This window comes from Pseudochaenichthys georgianus, chromosome 6 (assembly GCF_902827115.2).
Source record: "Pseudochaenichthys georgianus chromosome 6, fPseGeo1.2, whole genome shotgun sequence".
NCBI classification, from domain to species: Eukaryota; Metazoa; Chordata; class Actinopteri; order Perciformes; family Channichthyidae; genus Pseudochaenichthys; species Pseudochaenichthys georgianus.
Window position 1 is genome coordinate 14,219,496 of NC_047508.1, and position 17,857 is coordinate 14,237,352.

Consider the following 17,857-nt stretch of genomic DNA (forward strand, 5'->3'; position numbering starts at 1 on the left):
ATTTTTCCACGTATCATACACGACACATGCTGCCAAATGAGAGCGAGAGAATTCGTGTTCCTTAATCTTTTTAGAGAGACCTTGCCAATCATTTATTCCTATTCTCCACGCTTGGTGGAGGTGATGGGCAGACGGTCTGTCACCGAACAGCCAGCACTGCTCACAGTACACCCGGTCCATAGATGGCGAGTAACATAGCCACTTGCGCGGAATTCTACATCCAATTTTGGATGTTTTGTTATAGAATTCTTTTGAAAAGCACCTTCCCTTCCCATCCCTTTTGAATGGCCCTTCAGGCTTGCATGGCCCGTTATTCAGAATGTACCGTTTAACATCATCGTCTTCTAAATCTACAGGGAATTTCCCCCTATCAGTAGGGTATTCAGTCACAGAGTTGTCGCTGGCCAACGTGTCCCTGGGGTGGGTGGGAGCTGCTGTCACTGTCGGGGCACGGCTAGCTGGCTGGGCAACCTTGGCTATGTCTGAACTGGCCTCGGAGGGGGCACAGCTGACTTCTTGCTGACCTTCAAAAAGGAACGGATTATATTCCAATTCCAATGTAACCTGTAGCATACTGACTCGTACTGTTTATGGCGATTTCCGAATAAAACTTTCTATTATTCTAACCTGTCTTCAGTGTTGGGAAAGTTCACTTTCTACATGAACTAGTTCAGTTCACAGTTCACACATTTTAAAATGAACTAGTTCAGTTCATAGTTCATAATTCAAAATTTTGAACTAAAGTTCATGGTTTCAAAAATGAACTAATTTATAGTTCATAGTTATTTTTTCAATACGTTGCTGCGAGCTATTATTTGTCTCCTGTACGATGTTAATGGGCCATTTCAATGTTTACAATATCCTTAGAGGGCCGTACAAGTTATTGACCTCTGCTTAAAAAAACTAAAATCACAGCCCATTCATTTCATTCTGTGCAAAGAAAAAGCAACCTCTTAATCCAGATATCTCACCATGACTCGCGTATGCATGCACGTGCAGGGTGTGACATGACCACCAAAACAGAAAGATATGGACACAAGATGTGTGCAAATGTATTTAGTTTCCTATCCATGTGAACATGATTTAAGTGGGGGGGGACCTAACCTCCTCTAGGGGGGTCCGGGGGGCATGCTCCCCTGGCAAGATTTGTTGCACTATGAGAGCAACATTAGGAGATCTATGGACACATCTCTCAACACCCAAACACAACTGTAAGCAGATTTTCTTTTAATTTATGGATATTTGACAAATCACTCCCCTTTCAAACTGTATTCTTCTTTATTAATAACTGTCATATAGTATTTTATACCTGTTTACTTTATTCTCTTGTTTTTTTTATAACTATAATGATCATATACAGATGTGCCTGTACCTCACTGGTTGTAGACAAAGCTTCTTATATTCGTTAGCATAGCTAGCTAACCAGATGCTAATGATAACAACAAAGTTATTGACTGTATGACAGATGAGCAGATCGCCACTGGGATTTCAACTAAAGACACAGACACGCAGAAACTGCGGCATGTGTATGGACTTATCGGTACTGCAATTTCTGAAGTGCTGGAGTGGCGTTCTGGTGCTCTCCGTCAGAACTGCACCCCTGTCAGTCGAGACATATACCACGTGATGACACGTTAGGCTCGTGTTGTGTTCAAGGACCCTGACCTTGGCCAGGAAAAACAAGCACTAGCTTGTTTAATTTTTTTGCGGTCTAGATTTCTTTCATTTTTTAATTTTTTGCGTGTGTTTATAAATTACCTCGAGGGCCGTACCAAATTGTCTCGCATATACGGGCGGAGGCCGGAGGTTCCCCACCACTGCCGTAGAGTCTCACTCTGAGCGAGTGCTGCTGCAGAGCTCTGCTCTCGGCTTCGTCCAATAATTAATTAATTAATTAATTCAATGCTCGCCGGTTCCGCGATTCCACATTGTTTGTTGTGAGGAGTCTGATATATTTAGTATATTTATATTTTAGTGCGACAGCCAGGGGTGACAGGCGCGTACGCGTCACATGCAGCTTGCTGTTGCCAGATTGGGTGGTTTTCTGCATTATTTTGAAGCCTGTTTACGGTGTGTTTTAACTGGGTTTTCGGCTGAAAGGCATATGAAATCTGGCACACTTTTGAACGCCGTTATAATACAGTGCTGAGAATGAACGCACTTTTGAACGCCGTTATACAGCGCTGAGAATGAACGCGTTCTCAATTACGTTTAATCTAGCGGAAATACAGTACGTTCAGTTCACGTTCGCCCAAAATATGAACGCGTTCATGAACGATCGTTCATTGAACGCGTTCAGGTACATCACTGCCTGTCTTGAAGCGTGAGGCACGACTAGCTGGCTCGGCTGTAACGGGGCTGCTGGGGTCTGTGGGGGCACGGCTAGCTGGCTGGGCAGCCTTGGCTATGCCCAGTGGCGTTTCTATATGTACAAAAGTGGTGGGGCACAAAAAACTCAGATGTCTATATATAAGCTTCTGCAGAGAGGTTCATGGCTGGTGAGGCTCTGGCACTGACTCTTCAGGTTTACAAATATATTAAATCAAAATATAATATTATTTTCAAAAGCTTTTTTTGTCTGATGCTTCAATTACATATATACTGATAGTTCAACAGAAGGATTCCCACAAAATGTAATTTTATCATTTAAATATTGAATTGTTCTCTCTTAGTAAGATCCCATCTTCAATAAAATTGCAGTCTTACCTTGACTTGAAGATGAAGTCCATTTGCCTATCCTTCTGGACAAAAATCTCTATTACTTTTTTGTAAAAGTCCTCCTTATCTTCTTGTAGTTTCAAAAGTCTATCATAAATCTAATCTAATCAATAGATTTTTGATTCGAAAATTATAAAAGTAGGGTAGACATGTGGATATTAACCGGCTGAACAAAACATGCATTTATCTAACAGCTACATTTCCCACAGATCTTATTTTGAGCTATTTTCTAAAATCCTATGGAGAAATCTCGTTGCTTTTTTGTGGAGGGAAGCCATGCGCAGTCACCGTTCACTAGACAGTCAGAGGGAGGGGCAGGATCAGGTTTTGTCCCACATGGCTCTAAACAGCTCAATAGGCACACACTGTAGACACTAATTAGAAGAACACACACTAAAACAGCAATGAGACGAATCAGATGATTAAACATGATCTTAAAATATATTTTATATATTTTTTAATTTATTTTTTGCATTTTGTTGTAATCATTATTTTAATACTTTCTGCTGACACTAGGTGGGGCTGTGCCCCACCTGCCCCTAATGACCAGTCGCCACTGGCTATGCCTATGTCTGAACTGGCCTCGGACGGAGCACAGCTGACTTCTTGCTGACCTGCAAAAATGAACGGATTAGATTCCAATTCCAATGTAACCTGTAGCGTAATCTTACTGGTTATGGCGAATAAAACTTTCTATTATTCTAATTTCTAACCTGTCTCGAAGCGCGAGGCACGACTAGCTGGCTCGGCTGTAACGGGGCTGCTGGGCTGTCTGCCTGGACTCTGAGCTGACGGCCGGGGGCCAGGGGGGGTTGCTAGCGGTCTATCTGCAGTAACATTAGAGTCTACGTCTACCTTTGCTGCCTGCCGGAACAATGATGTTATTTTAGGTAGTTTTGCCCTCTCCTGTTCGGCTTTTGCTCTCATTTTGCTTTTCTGAGCACCGCTTGGGTAGTGGCGCTTCATTTTTCATGTTTAGCGGCAACGCAACTAATGAACGTTATTTATATGAGCAATGCTTCCCGCTTTGTTTTGAACGCTGCCCAGCCTGCCAATGAACATTAGTTATCAGCCGGCTAGCCCTATCGCAGGTGAGCAAATAATTATAAGTATACACTGTTGTACTACTACAGGCAGCGTACACATGACGTAGCAACATAGCAGGGAGGGGGGGGGCCCCGCCCTCTGCGCCCTGTTCCCGCGTTACGAAATATAAGAGGATAGCCTACAGTGGGGGCGGGGCCCCCTAAGCTACGCCACTGGTGTTCAATGGCATTAAAACGAGAAAAAACGCGGTTGAATCGGTTGATCCATAGGTTAATAATGTATCTGTGGCTTTGAAGCAATTGTTTATAATCCATAATTCCATTTTAATGTAAAAATCGGAGCACAAATGTTAGCTGCTAATGGTAGCCACCAGAGTGTATGCAGCTTTCGGTTTTGGCTACGTGTCACTCTCACTCCTTATTTATTCATGTGTTGGTGTGTGTAGAACTTCCCCTCGATTTCATTGGCTCTAGCGGTTATAAAGAGATTTCATTCGTCAAAATCGACCAAGGGGGGCCAGAGATATGGAAAATCCACCCAAATGACCCCAGAAGTGTTTTTTTTTTGCTAAATCTCTCTAAAAATATCAAATGTCACTTGTTTTGCATCAATCCTGATACAGGGTACTTATTATATGTTGTACTTTGGATTCCTAAAGCTTTTAGTCTTCTAACCCATTATCCAAGGGTAGTTTTCACTATAAGTAAAAAAAGAATGTTTGGACGGACACTATAATTTACAGTTTTTTACTATGTTCAATCTGAATTTTCTTTAAAATAAAAAACATCTATATTGATTCTGACTTTTCTACATCCAACTCACAGGTTTATCATTAGAAAAAAAAGATTATTAATGTACCCTTTTAGAAGGGAAGATATGGTCATTTGTTCTGGGAATATCATTTTCGAGCCTGAGACCTGAAAAACAGGCTATAAGAACTCATTCTCAAAAAAGATAAACGCCATTCTTAAAATGTATAAACGAACAATAGTTAGATTAATATTGATTAGAGTGCACAATAGAAATAAAATAATTGAGAGAAGAAAAAGAGATATAGTATCTATCAAAACCCAGTTAGATTAACATTCATTGGATTGCACACTGTTTGTTTGTTTGGATATGTAGCACATTAACATTTTAATAGCACTTAATGATTGGCTGAATGGAAATGACAATAAATGAAAATGTAAAATGAAAAAAGCAATCATGAAAATGTTTCCAAAAAATGAATAAAATGATTTTTGACCACTTTGTTGTTCAGATATATCACATATTTGTAACTAAATGATACATGCATTGAAACAAAACACGGTATAAACTGAGGAGTGACTCCCGTGAGTTTCATGTGTTTTCTTCACTCCGCTGGGAAACTGCTCTCATGTCAAGAAGCATGAGATCAGTGCATGCACTGCATCGTCCAATCAGTGAGCGATACACAGTAAGTTGGCGGGGCGAGTGTCTGAGGATTTCATCGAAGGATGGTCTGGTGGTTCCTCGATTATAGCTCCTCCATTATCGCTCCTCGTTCCTCGCTCCTCTGGCAGAAATAAGGCCATTGGGATGCTACTCAAGATGGCACAGACAAATCAACTTCCGGTGATACCGAGACCGAGGAGCGAAGAAATGAAAAATAAGAGAAGTGAGAAGGGCCCCTAGTGTGTTCTCCCGCACTCATCAGCATCAGCCCCGCCCCTGATTGTTTTCACCTGTGCCCTGTTATCTCCTGTTTATATTCCCCTGTTTCCCTCTGTTTGTTGTTAGTTCGTCTTGTCCTGTCCTCATGTCAGAACTCTGCTCATCAGCATTTACTTATTTTGACACATGCCTTATTCATGCTCCTGAAAACCTTTTGTAAGTTTTTTTCCTCACGTTGTGAGCGTTTTTTGTTGAGCCTTATTGAAGCTCTGTATTTTTTGTCACCTCGCAAATAGTGTTTTTCTTTTTGTATATTCTTTTTGGCAAATAAAAGTATATTGCCTATACTTTACCTCTGGCTCCCATGTCGTGCATTTGAGTCCTTTTTCCCTTGTGAATCCAAGTTCTTAACAACGTCATTAATCCAAATATGTAAAGTAACTAAAGGTATTAAATAAATGTAGTGGAGTAAAAGTACATAATTTAACTATGAACTGTAGTGGAGTAGAAGTACTAAGTAGCAAAACATTTAAATACTCCAGTAAAGTACAAGTACCTCAACCTATTACTCAAGTACAGTACAATATAATAACATTATTATAGGGCTGTCAGTCGATTAAAATATGTAATCGCGATTAATCGCATGATTGTCCATAGTTAATCGCGATTAATCGCAAATTAGAGGACTATTTGTCAAGTTTTTAATACTCTTAACATATGAGTGGACAAATATGCTTTAAATGTTAAATGTTATTATCATTTGAACAACGACAAATATCCTCATGAATATTAAACACAACAACCTCTGAACATTACAAATATTCTCCTCAATTCAACCTGGACCTGGGGTTACCTACTGTAACCCAGCTTCTATGAGTTATGGCGCAGCCCTCTAAGGCTATCGCTATTGGGTTATCCCTCTGCGCCCCCACGCAGCACTGAAACACATGTAGTCCACGCCCACCCGCTAGGTGGGCCCCACCCTCGGGCCTCCTTCCGGTATAAATAGGAAGGTGGCCCGGCAATCTGCTCCCATACAATATTACTTTTCTTCAGCTATTCGTAGAGCCAGTGGGGCCCAGCGCTTAGAGGGCTGCGCCATTACTCATAGAAGCTGGGTTACAGTAGGTAACCCCAGTTCTATTTCGTATATGGCTTCGCCCTCTAAGGCTATCGCTATTGGGTTAAGGGCGAAGCATGATGTAGTCTGCACCCCACTGGGTCCGCCCGGCACTCGAAGCACAGACACACCTGCTCAATAACACCCCCCTGCCTGTTGTGCCATGCGTAATGGCGCATCACCGTCCCTGGAACATAGCAAAACATGCCTATCTTCCCGACGGGGTGAAGGCTGGGAACAATACATACCGGCCGCTGTGAGAAAGTAGAGACGAAGGTCCCACCTTTTCCTGCGATCATAGAGGGGGAACAGCTGCTCTCTGCGTGTCAGACAGGTAGGAGAGCGCTCAGCTGGATCCCTGACGTCACTCACTCCGACAGGACACCCAGTACAGGGTGCGTCAGAGAGGAAAGGGAGACATCCCTCAAATAACATTGAATACATGAACAGGGGGAATACCAAGATGCAGCCGTGCAAATATCTTCCACTGACATTCCTCCGTGCAAAGCCGTGGAGGAGGAATTCCTCTGGTGGAGTGCGCATTAATGTTCTCCGGGGGCTCCACCGAGACATATGCCTGCGACACAGCCTCACACTTTTAGGCAAAGGGCTGCGAGGGAGTTTCCACACGCTGCATTTCACTCTGTCTCTCATCATGCGGCGCGTACACGCCCAGAAGATGAGAGGTGTGTGTATGCTGTCCACACGAGGCGTTATAGCGGTGCTCGTGGATTTATTATGACCGTGTGTAGGAGGCATATCTGGGACGGAGGAATGCCGCGAGCTCTGCAGTTTATAAACCAATAGGTTTAAAACAGCAGGCTTCTGCAGCAAATGAACCACCTCTGGTGTGTCCCCCTGTTGGAAGAGACCCCGGGGGATCATCACATGACCAGCTAACGCCAACGCCGAGCAGCTGCGTCACGGAGAGGGCTGTGTGGGTTGTGACATGCTGGAGGAGAGCTGTCAGTTTCTCCACTCGCTGCCGCGAGAGCCGCGCTCTGCTGGCTGAGTTTATCTTCTTCCAATTTCTTATGAAACCCAGGCTTTGACAGATGCGATACGAGATGTACCGTCTGTAAAGCGACTTCCTCCCTGGAGCGAGCCAGCAAATAGCAGGTCGTCCAGAGGAAACCACACTCTCATCCCTCCTCTGTGAAGTGGCTCCAGCCTTCTCTACACAAAAATGAGAGGAGCCAGGAAATATCCGACGGCAGACGATTGTCTGGTCTGATATTCCCTGAAATGAGAAAACGCAGGAATGTCCTGTGTTTCGGGATAAGGGGTACGTGGAAGTATGCATCCTTCAGGTGGAAGTGAACCAGTCGTCCTGGTGAACACATTCCAGCACCTGTTTGATCGTCAGCATGTGGAATACTGACAGATCGAGGATGTCTCATTGCCCCAGTCGAGACTGCTGCTAATTTAACCAGTTGACCACTGAGACCTCCAGAATTCGGCGATTTGTTTTAATACAAATCTATCACATTGCTTCTAATGCAGAAGCTCCACTTTACTGATGCTCTCCTTTAAGGTCTCTCCGAATATTTGCTGTGTGTAATTGTCCGGTAATTTAATTCCGAGAATCACACACAGAGGAAATCAGTAAAAGTCGATATTCCTAGGTTATTTATTAGCCCCAATATTCTCATTGTTTTTTACATGAGCTGTGCTTGTTCTGTAGGCACATGCCCCAGCAACAATCACAGGGCAAATCGGCCAGGACAAAACGAGTAAACGAGTAGAACAACCAAAAAAAAAAAAATGCAGCTCAGTTTCACAGGTAATTTTATGATACCGTCAATCACAGATTCTGGTAAGGCAATCTCCAAATAGAAATGTACACTTACCAGTCTCTGAAGATCTTTTGGTATCCTGTCGACAACGCCAATTTGTAAGGAAAACTTCTGTTGCAAAGTCAGGACTCAGAGAGACACGGGATGAGCAGGAGTTCTGAATGTCAAACACTGATATTTATTACAAGTCAAATACGGCCGGGGAGATTACACAGCATAGTCACACTTGCATGTGGGGCAAACTAGCAATCTCTGAAGACATAAGATAAAATACATGGTCTGTATATCCATAAGGAGTGGCCTACTTCCATCTAATCAATACCAGACATTAGGAACAAAGACATCTCTATATGCAACTCTGCATGTGCCTTTAAACCCCTCCTTCATTTCCTCCCGCCTTGACTACTGCAACTCACTTCTTTACGGCATCAGCACTACATCCCTCAACAGACTCCAACAGGTTCAAAATGCAGCTGCACGTCTCCTCACGCATACCAAATCATGGCATCACATCACCCCAGTCCTCAAAGACCTCCACTGGCTTCCTGTCTCCCATCGCATCAACTACAACATTCTGGTCCTCACCTACAAAGCACTCCACCATCTGGCCCCCCCTTATCTCACAAACCTTCTCACTCCTTATCAACCCCCACGGTCCCTCAGATCCACTGCAGCCGGACTCCTATTCATTCCCAGATCCACACTCTGCAGCTTTGGGGACAGTGCCTTCTCAGTGGCAGCTCCTAGGCTCTGGAATTCCCTCCCCCAAGATCTCCGTGACTCTGAGGGTGCGTTCACACCTGCCTTGTATAGTCCGGTTGAATCGAACCCTGGTGCGTTTAGCCGCTTGGTGCGGTTCATTTGGGTCGGTGTGAACGCAGTCCGAGACCTCTTAAGTGAACTAAACAAACGGACTCTGGTCCGCTAAAATAGGTGGTCTCGGAGCGCTTGCTTGCGAACTCTGGAGCGGTTCATTGCTGGTGTGAACGCAGTCCGCACCAAAACATAGGAAGCGCAGTATTTACGTGTCACAAGAACGCGGATATCTTCAAAATCTTTAGCGAAAGAGTCTTTCAAGACATCCGCGGTTGTTTAGTTAAAGAGTGAAGCAGAATTAAGTGTTGAACAGTGTCGTGTAAAGTAAACATTCTCCGTCAGCTACATAAAAGTAAGAACACCTGTCGTCGGTGAAACACCCCTCCTCTGCAGAATGTCTCTCGTGGATCAGCAGGAAAAGAACACCGACAGGCTGATCAGGAGCCCGACGTGAAGCGGAGGGATCTAGATCGGCATGAAGGTGTTCTTTTCCCCATAATGACCGCGCTGCTGCACATTATCCCGCTTATTACATGGCCACATTCTCAACAAAGTAACGACATGACTCACAATATTAATTGAAATGCTTTTGTGGATTTAGAAAATTATTTTATTGATTTAAAAAATAGTTGTAGCCTATGTATTTAAATGTACATGCATCCGCTAAGAAAAATAGTCCGTTATTACTGTTTGAACTAACGTAGCAACGGCAGGAACTGCTTCGATAGCGTTTTGAGGAGCTTTTTGATTACATATTTAAAAATCGTTGCTTGCTTTAAAAGTAGCACAATTCATTATGTCAAACCTTGGAAAGTATCTAGATATCCCTGCCATAATGCCAAAGGAACTGGCAACTGAATATGTGTCGCCGTCTAACCTATGTCTGGACCGCTGCGTAAAAAGGAGGGTTTCTACCCGTTACTTCTCCGCTGTTTTCTTGTCGCTCTTGTCTTGTCAGTTAGTTTCAGCCAAACTGTATACAGTTAAATCGAACGGACCGATGCTCCATGGCGGAGGCTCCGCTAGAAATTGCCGGGATTTGCGTTTGTACCCCCTTAATGTCTGACCAATGGTTGAACAGCATTTCCGAGCACATGACTTGTGTTTAAAGTTTGTAGTCCCTTTGAGTTTTTGCCCGTGTGAACGCAAACCGAACCTTCTGAAAAATGAAACAAACTGTGGTCTGGTGCGCACCAGAGAGCGGACTATTAGGTGTGAACACACCCTGAGTCCCTCACAGTCTTTCAGTCCCGCCTCAAAACACATCTTTTCAACTCTGTCTACCCATAAGCCCCCCCCCCCCTCTCAATCAACTTCCTCTTAACTGCCTTTTTATTTTTTACTTACTTGTTTGCCTGTCCTTGTTTGTCTACCCTCCCTCATACTGTAAAGCGTCTTTGAGTTGTGAAAAGCGCTATATAAATAAAATGCATTATTATTATTACTCTTCAAAATTGGCAGGACAAAAAATGACAATTCCTCGCAAAAAAACGCCCATGGACATTGCCCAAAAGAATGGGCATAACTAATGAACAGAATAAGTTAGAATCTTCTAATCAGTTATGATACAATGATAATAAATGTGTGCAATTTTCTGTGTTGAATGTTTCTTTCAATGTTATGGCTAGCAGTTATTTTTAATGAAAGAAGTAAAACATTCAAGCTCCGTTTTTTATTTATTTTTTATTTATGGGCAAATATCCCTTATTATAGTGTATATAAATCTCTAATGAGTGACACATGTCATTAGCTGAGGTTGTGCTGATTTCTGGGATGTGTAAAACTTGATTTTACTGCAAATAAATGACAATTTATTAGGCAAAACACAAATATATACAAAAACGGAAATGTCCTTTGTGGGTCTCAGAGGGTTAAGATGATCTGTGGAGATCATCAATTTGTTACACTTTAATAGGAAAACAGGCTAATTTCACGAAAACCAAGCAATTTAAAAATACAAAAAATTATATTACAAAGGTAAATAATAAGGCTCATCTATGTCAATAAATGCAAGAGATGCAGCATTTTCTCAACAATGTTTAATTTACATTTTTCATCTTCCTCAGACGTCACTCATTGGCACAGCCCCACCTAGTGTCAGCAGAAAGTTACAAATAATGATTACAAAAAAATGCAAAAAATAAATAACAAAATATATAAAATATATTTTAAGATCCTGGTTAATCATCTGATTCGTCTGTACTATTGCTGTTTTAGTCTGTGTTCTTCTAATTAGTGTCTACAGTGTGTGCCTATTGAGCTGTTTAGAGCCATGTGGGACAAAACCCGATCATGCCCCTCCCTCTCACTGTCTAAGTGAACGGTGACTATAAAAACTACACTGCGCATGCTCAGAGTATTGTCCTATTTAATGTGTGTGGCAAACAAATAATGACCATAGGGGCATAGTGCTGCCATCCCCACCATACGTAATCTCACATAATTCAGAGCTGATTGGCTGTAAGTACGTGTGCCGCGAAAAGTGTGGTGTGTGTGTGAAGAGGAGGAGAGAGATGCGTCCTAAAACCAGGAAGTAAGCTGCGCATGGCTTCCCTCCACAAAAAAGCAGGGTGGATGGAGTAATCCACGTCTCAGTGAGAGCAAGGAAATCCAGAGACTGCAGGGAAGCGTAGCCAGAGATCAAGTCAGCCTAACGGTACGTCCACACAGCAGCTTTTCAAAAATCTTGAAAATCTTGGAGCTGGGCGTGTCTGACAGCTTGGGGATTTTTTGCGAGCAATGCGACCAACAACCAATCACATGAATCTCCCGCCCCCGACATACAAAGCAAAAAACCCCAGGGATTTTATGCGAGCAATATATATATAAACTCCCCAAACAGGCGAAAACCTACCAGTTTCACCCACTGTCTCTGCCACCTCCCTCCATGCCTGGTTCTTCCGGTTTGTATCCCGTTAATAGTTCTGGTCGTAAAGAACCGGGTGATTTGCTACCGTAATTTCTCGTTTGGAATATGAGGAAATGGTTCTCCCTGCTTACACGCGGTTTGATTGGCTAGCGCTTCTACTGTCAGATTTGCATAAACGTGTTTGATTGGCCGGTTATATCGATTACGAGATACACGGGGCCAGTGATAATTGCGAGAAGACACATAAACAGGAATGGAGAAAACACACATGATTATAGCACGAGGGGCTAAACAACCAAATAAAATAAAACACCAGCGACACTTAGCTCAATCAAAGTAGGATTTGCCTCCTCTTTGACTCCCTCGTGACTCCCGCAGGACTCTAATGTCTTTGCCAGTCTTACTCCCGCAGGACTCTAATGTCTTTAACAGTCTTATCCTGTCTGACGCTGAAGCTGACGCTCCAGGAAAGTGCTACCTAAAATGGACACCTGTTTGCAGTGTTCTTTATATTGTAGTCATTATAGAGACTTCATTGTGTGCATTCCTGTATGTTGTTCATGCGTGATTGTTTGTAATAATTCATTACTTTATGTAATAACGTGTCACTTCAATAGCCATTCTGTTAGAATAGAGGGCAGCATAGGCCTGCTAATTGTGCCATTTCTTTGTCTGCCTGGTTTGCTGTGTAACGGTGTCACTAGTCATTGTCCCTCTGTATTACATGTTTGTTCAAAATTATTAGCTAAATGTGTTAGGTGACATATAAAGGTGTGTTTTGCTCCGCTCACCGGTCCCTCACAGCGGGCAGAGCTGCAGGTGCTGATCTCTCTCTCTCTCTCTCTCTCTCTCTCTCTCTCTCTCTCTCTCTCTCTCTCTCTCTCTCTCTCTCTCTCTCTCTCTCTCTCTCTCTCGTGTCCGGTTATACTTCACTCGCGTTTATGTCCAAATCCATCAGATCTAGCTAATGATATGGCTGCTGCCGCTCCCTACACGCAGATCACGCAGACTCAAACCTCATCTTAGGCCCAAATGTGGCGCAAATGAGCTCCGCAGCCGTTGCGAGGTTCCGGCGCTAACGGCCCGTCCACACGGCGGCGTGCGTTGACGCTTCCCCATTCACTTTGAATGGGGTGACGTCACTTTTAGCCGAAATGCATCGTGGGAAGCAACGTGGAGCGTAGCTGGCGTGGCTCGCTGCAAAAGTTGAGCAATGTTCAACTTTTGACGCCTCAGCGAGGCGTCAGCCAATCGAATCATATGCCAGTACAAGCTCTAGCCAATCAAACCGCTGCTTGTGTGTCAGGGGCATGGGCGTCATAGATATATATAAACACTAGATGGCTCATGGGAGATTTTCCAGCGTAGCTGACTGGCCGCCATCTTGCTACAGTCAACAGTTACTCTGATTCGCGTTATGGTAGCTGTTGTAAGGTGAGTGATCTGCACAAAAATACTCTTAACTCGCTGAAATCTTGACTGATTTACAAACGGTTTGGTTTATTATAAACATTATTAGCATGGCTATGATACAGGATGCTTGGACATGTTGAAATTGCAGCTTTTCTTTGTGTATGTGGTTGTATTTATTAGCTGGCTAATAACAAGAGGCTGTCAGTGAGACCTAGTATTACAAAGTTCACCCAGCAACTTTACACCAGTGGGAGAGGCAGAACTGCTCTTTCTTTTCAACATAACTTAAGTTACACATGATTTCTTCCAAGTGGTTTGGCTTGTTAAAAACAGCTTGCATTATGATACAGGAATTTGCTGGCTTTGTGTTTACAGAAGTACCTGAATATGCCGGATTTGTGTGCAGCCTACGGATGCTCCAATCGCCGCTGTCTGCAAACAAGAACCCGTGGGATCACCACATATGTTTATGTTTGCTCAGTCTAATAAACCCATAACATGGTTGTGAAAGAATACCAAAGCTGAGGCTGGACGATGATTGATTGTTAGTGTGCCATGTGTCACTGTGTGTCTTATTGGTTTTGTGGTATACAGTATTTTATTTTATTGTGTGCAAGACACATTTAAAACAAATAACCTTGAACCTTGAAGCCCCATCTCTCCCCACCTGCTCCTGCTTCCTACATCCCCTCCACACCACACCAAGTTGTTCTTCTTAATAATAATAATACATTTATGTTGGGGGGCCGCCTTTCATAACACCCAAGGACACCTTACAGGGGCATAGGGGCAATATAGGGAACAATTTAAACAGTGGATTTTGTGATATATCAGCCGGGGTGAGTCAAGACAAACCACAAATGGACTACAGAAGGACATATGGTACAGTTTATATTATTCTTGGTCTTTTTTCAATAACATATTTCAAAGGTTCTGGATTTGTTTACAAATCTAGAAACTAAATACAAAACTAGGATGATAAGATCTCATGTCAAAAATAATTGTGATAAATTAGACAGAACTGGCCTGTCTGTTAGCACATTTTATGTTGGTTTGGTTCTTCTGATAAAGGTGTGAATATCTAAATAATATACCAACATATGCTATTGTCATTAGTTGTGTCCCTGTTCTTCAAGCTAAGGCATTGCTCAATTAACAACTCTTGGTTTACAGAGTGGTAACATGAGACCGATTTTTATATATAAAATATAAATGTATTTTAATTTTATAATTTATTTATAATTTATTTTAAATATTGACAATATAATAAAATAAATGGAAATATATACACCGGCAAATATTTAATATAAATACCTTGTGTGTGTGTGTGTGTATAGCTATTGCTTTATCTGATTAATGTTATTTTCATATGAAAGTCCATGATTATAAGTATGCAGTATCATAACTACATCTTTGATGTTTATAAAAAACCAAACCGTTTGAAAATCGGTTGAAAATTGAGCAAGCTATGGTTATTTAAATAGTAAACCATAATGTTATGAATGAGAGCACTGCCTGTAGCAAGATGGCGGCCAAGTGGCAACGTCGGTCTCCATTGGCCAGCAGCGCGGGTGAGCCATCTAGTGTTTATATATATCTATGATGGGCGTCATAGACATATAAAGAGTAGACGCCGCATTGGCTGCTGGGGCGCAAGAAATACGGCCGCCATCTTGGACCGGTCATCCTACCCATATTGTACAGACATTCTACCCATAGACAGCAGAGGTTTCAAGATGCCAGAGCAGCATATTGCTGTGCAAATCGGCGGACGATTGCGAACAGGGGTCGGGGGATTACTTTTCACAAGTAAGATTCAACATTATAATTGGTTGTATTTTGTAAATATAATATTATTGTACTGTATTGATGTCCGCCAGCGAAATCGTAGCCAGCAAACATTATGTTCATGGCCAACTGAGACTTTATAAATCGCTGCTGTAACAAGTGAATTTCCCCGTTGTGGGATGAATGAAAAAAAATGTTTTTGTGTTGACTCTCAAATCTCCCGTTTTTATTTTGAAGGTTTCCCAAAGACAAAGATATGAGAAAGAAGTGGGAAGTTGCTTTGAGGAGGGAAGGGTTCACTGCAAGCGAGTCATCCGTGATTTGCAGTGAGCATTTTAAGCAGGACGAGTTTGACAGGACAGATTGTCCGACTCAGAGATGGTGTTATTCCCTCCATCTTCAGCTTCCCGGTTCACCTCCAAAGAGTAGGTGTATCATCATAAGGTTATTAGCATTCATAAATGTAAATATTCTATTATCAATAACAGGGCAGGGTGACATACCTGTGTGTGTGTGTGTGTGTGTGTGTGTGTGTGTGTGTGTGTGTGTGTGTGTGTGTGTGTGTGTGTGTGTGTGTGTGTGTGTGTGTGTGTGTGTGTGTGTGTGTGTGTGTGTGTGTGTGTGTGTGTGTGTGTGTGTGTGTGTGTGTGTGTGTGTGTGTGTGTGTGTGTGTGTGTGTGTGTGTGTGTGGTATTCTGCTTTTTCATTTTAGCCAGAAAAGGGCAGGACTACGTCTACTTCCAGAAAAGCTGAAGAGAGCCTGTCTGTGGCCCCTCAGGACGACCCAGAAGCTTCAACCTCACACTCACAACCTCAGCCTAATGATGTGAGTATTTCTATTTTCAACATCATTCATAATGGTCCTAGACAAAGTAAAATCTCTCTTGTTTGCTGCCACTCATATTAAACACACTCACAAATAAACACATACACACAATTGAAGACATGTTGAACATGCATTCCTGGCACACACGCACACGCACACACACACACACACACACACACACACACACACACACACACACACACACACACACACACACACACACACACACACACGCATGATGCTGGCAGTGGCTTTGACAGGTGATGACTATAAGAAATAATGTGGGCCATACTCTAGTTGTGTCAAAGTGATGTGTGTGAAGTGAAACATCACTCAAACCATGTTCATCCCTCTTTCTAGGATCATAGCTATGTCTCGCCTGCTTCTCCTACTGCTCTTAAGGCCAGACTCAATGAAGCTTTAGCAAGAGTGGAGAGTCTCGAGCGAGAGAGGAAGAATGCCATGGCTAGAGAAAAGAGGGCAGAGACCACAGTGAGGACTCTTTTGGGGGATTTGAGGGAAAAGAACCTCATTAATGAAGAACTCAAAGAGGCTTAATTTCTACTCAGGTAAAATGAAATTAGCACTTTGAAATTCATGTACATCTTACTCTTACACTCTTTATTAAACTCCTTTGTTATTATATGAAGGGGACTTATTAATTTTTTCTCATACAATTTCAGATCTTCAAATAGACTTGAAGGCAAAGCAGGGCCATGAGTACTCCAAGGACCACAGAGAATGTGCCCTCACACTCCATCTACATGGTCCAAAGGCATACAAATACCTCAGAGAGACTACAACAAAAAGGTAGTCTTAATGTTGTTCAATTTCATTTTTGGAAATTACGGTTGCAAGTACGTTAAATAGCTACTTCTCAATTTTTTTACAGGTGGCTGTGTTCGGTGGATGGAAAGCCTGGCCTGAACAAGATGATGCTGGATATGCTGGAGAGAAGATGCCAGGACGACCAGGCTAAATATGGATGTGTTTCACTCATGTTGGATGACATGGCCATCAGAAAACATGTGCAATATAATCCACATAACCAGTCAATGTCTGCTTTTGTAGACATGGGTGATGGAAACAATGAGACCGATGCTGCTACTGAGGCTCTTGTGTTCATGGTGGTTGGCCTACACGGACATTGGAAGGCTCCCATTGCATATTACCTGACGAAGTCTTTGTCACCTGAAACACAAAGGGTCCTAATCTAAATCTAAAATCTAATCTATCTAGGAAGAAGAAGGAAGAAAATAAGCTTGACCTCCTTCTTAAAATGTTTTTGTGTTGACTCTCAAATCTCCCATTTTTATTTTGATGGTTTCCCAAAGACAAAGATATGAGAAAGAGGTTCTCAGTCATGCTTTGGAGGAGCCGCATGCACGGGGCATTCGGGTGTCATGAGCAACTTTGTGTAAATATGGTTTGGGCGGGGTGGTGTCATGTTCTTGTGTTTAACTTGAACATTTACATTTTTTATATAGATGTAGAAGTACATTTTCATTTTTTATGACATAGATATTCATTTTTACTGATATATAACTTCTGTCTATGTATAATGTATTATTGTTTCTTCATTTTTCAACTTATTAAAATAGCTGAGTATAGGCCTACACAATATGCTTCTCTATCATATATAGACCATTAGTGTTTTTTTATGTGTGTGTGTGTATATATTATATATCGTGTGTCTTTTGCAAAATACCTATCATACATAACATAGGCTATCAAATACCAGAATATTCTATTGCTGTTAAGCCTACTATGAATATTAAAATACGCCGAATCATGTGTCCGGTATCATGCCTACATATATGACGTTTGCA

The 17,857-nt window shown here is 42.3% G+C and overlaps 1 long non-coding RNA gene across 1 annotated transcript; it reads left to right on the forward strand.

Annotated features, from left to right (window-relative positions):
* The first annotated feature begins 16,275 nt into the window (after positions 1-16,275).
* Positions 16,276-17,533, forward strand: LOC139433973 (uncharacterized). The gene is made up of 3 exons (XR_011643369.1): positions 16,276-16,597; positions 16,712-16,838; positions 16,921-17,533. It is a non-coding gene; the product is annotated as an uncharacterized lncRNA (long non-coding RNA).
* Positions 17,534-17,857: the final 324 nt, after the last annotated feature.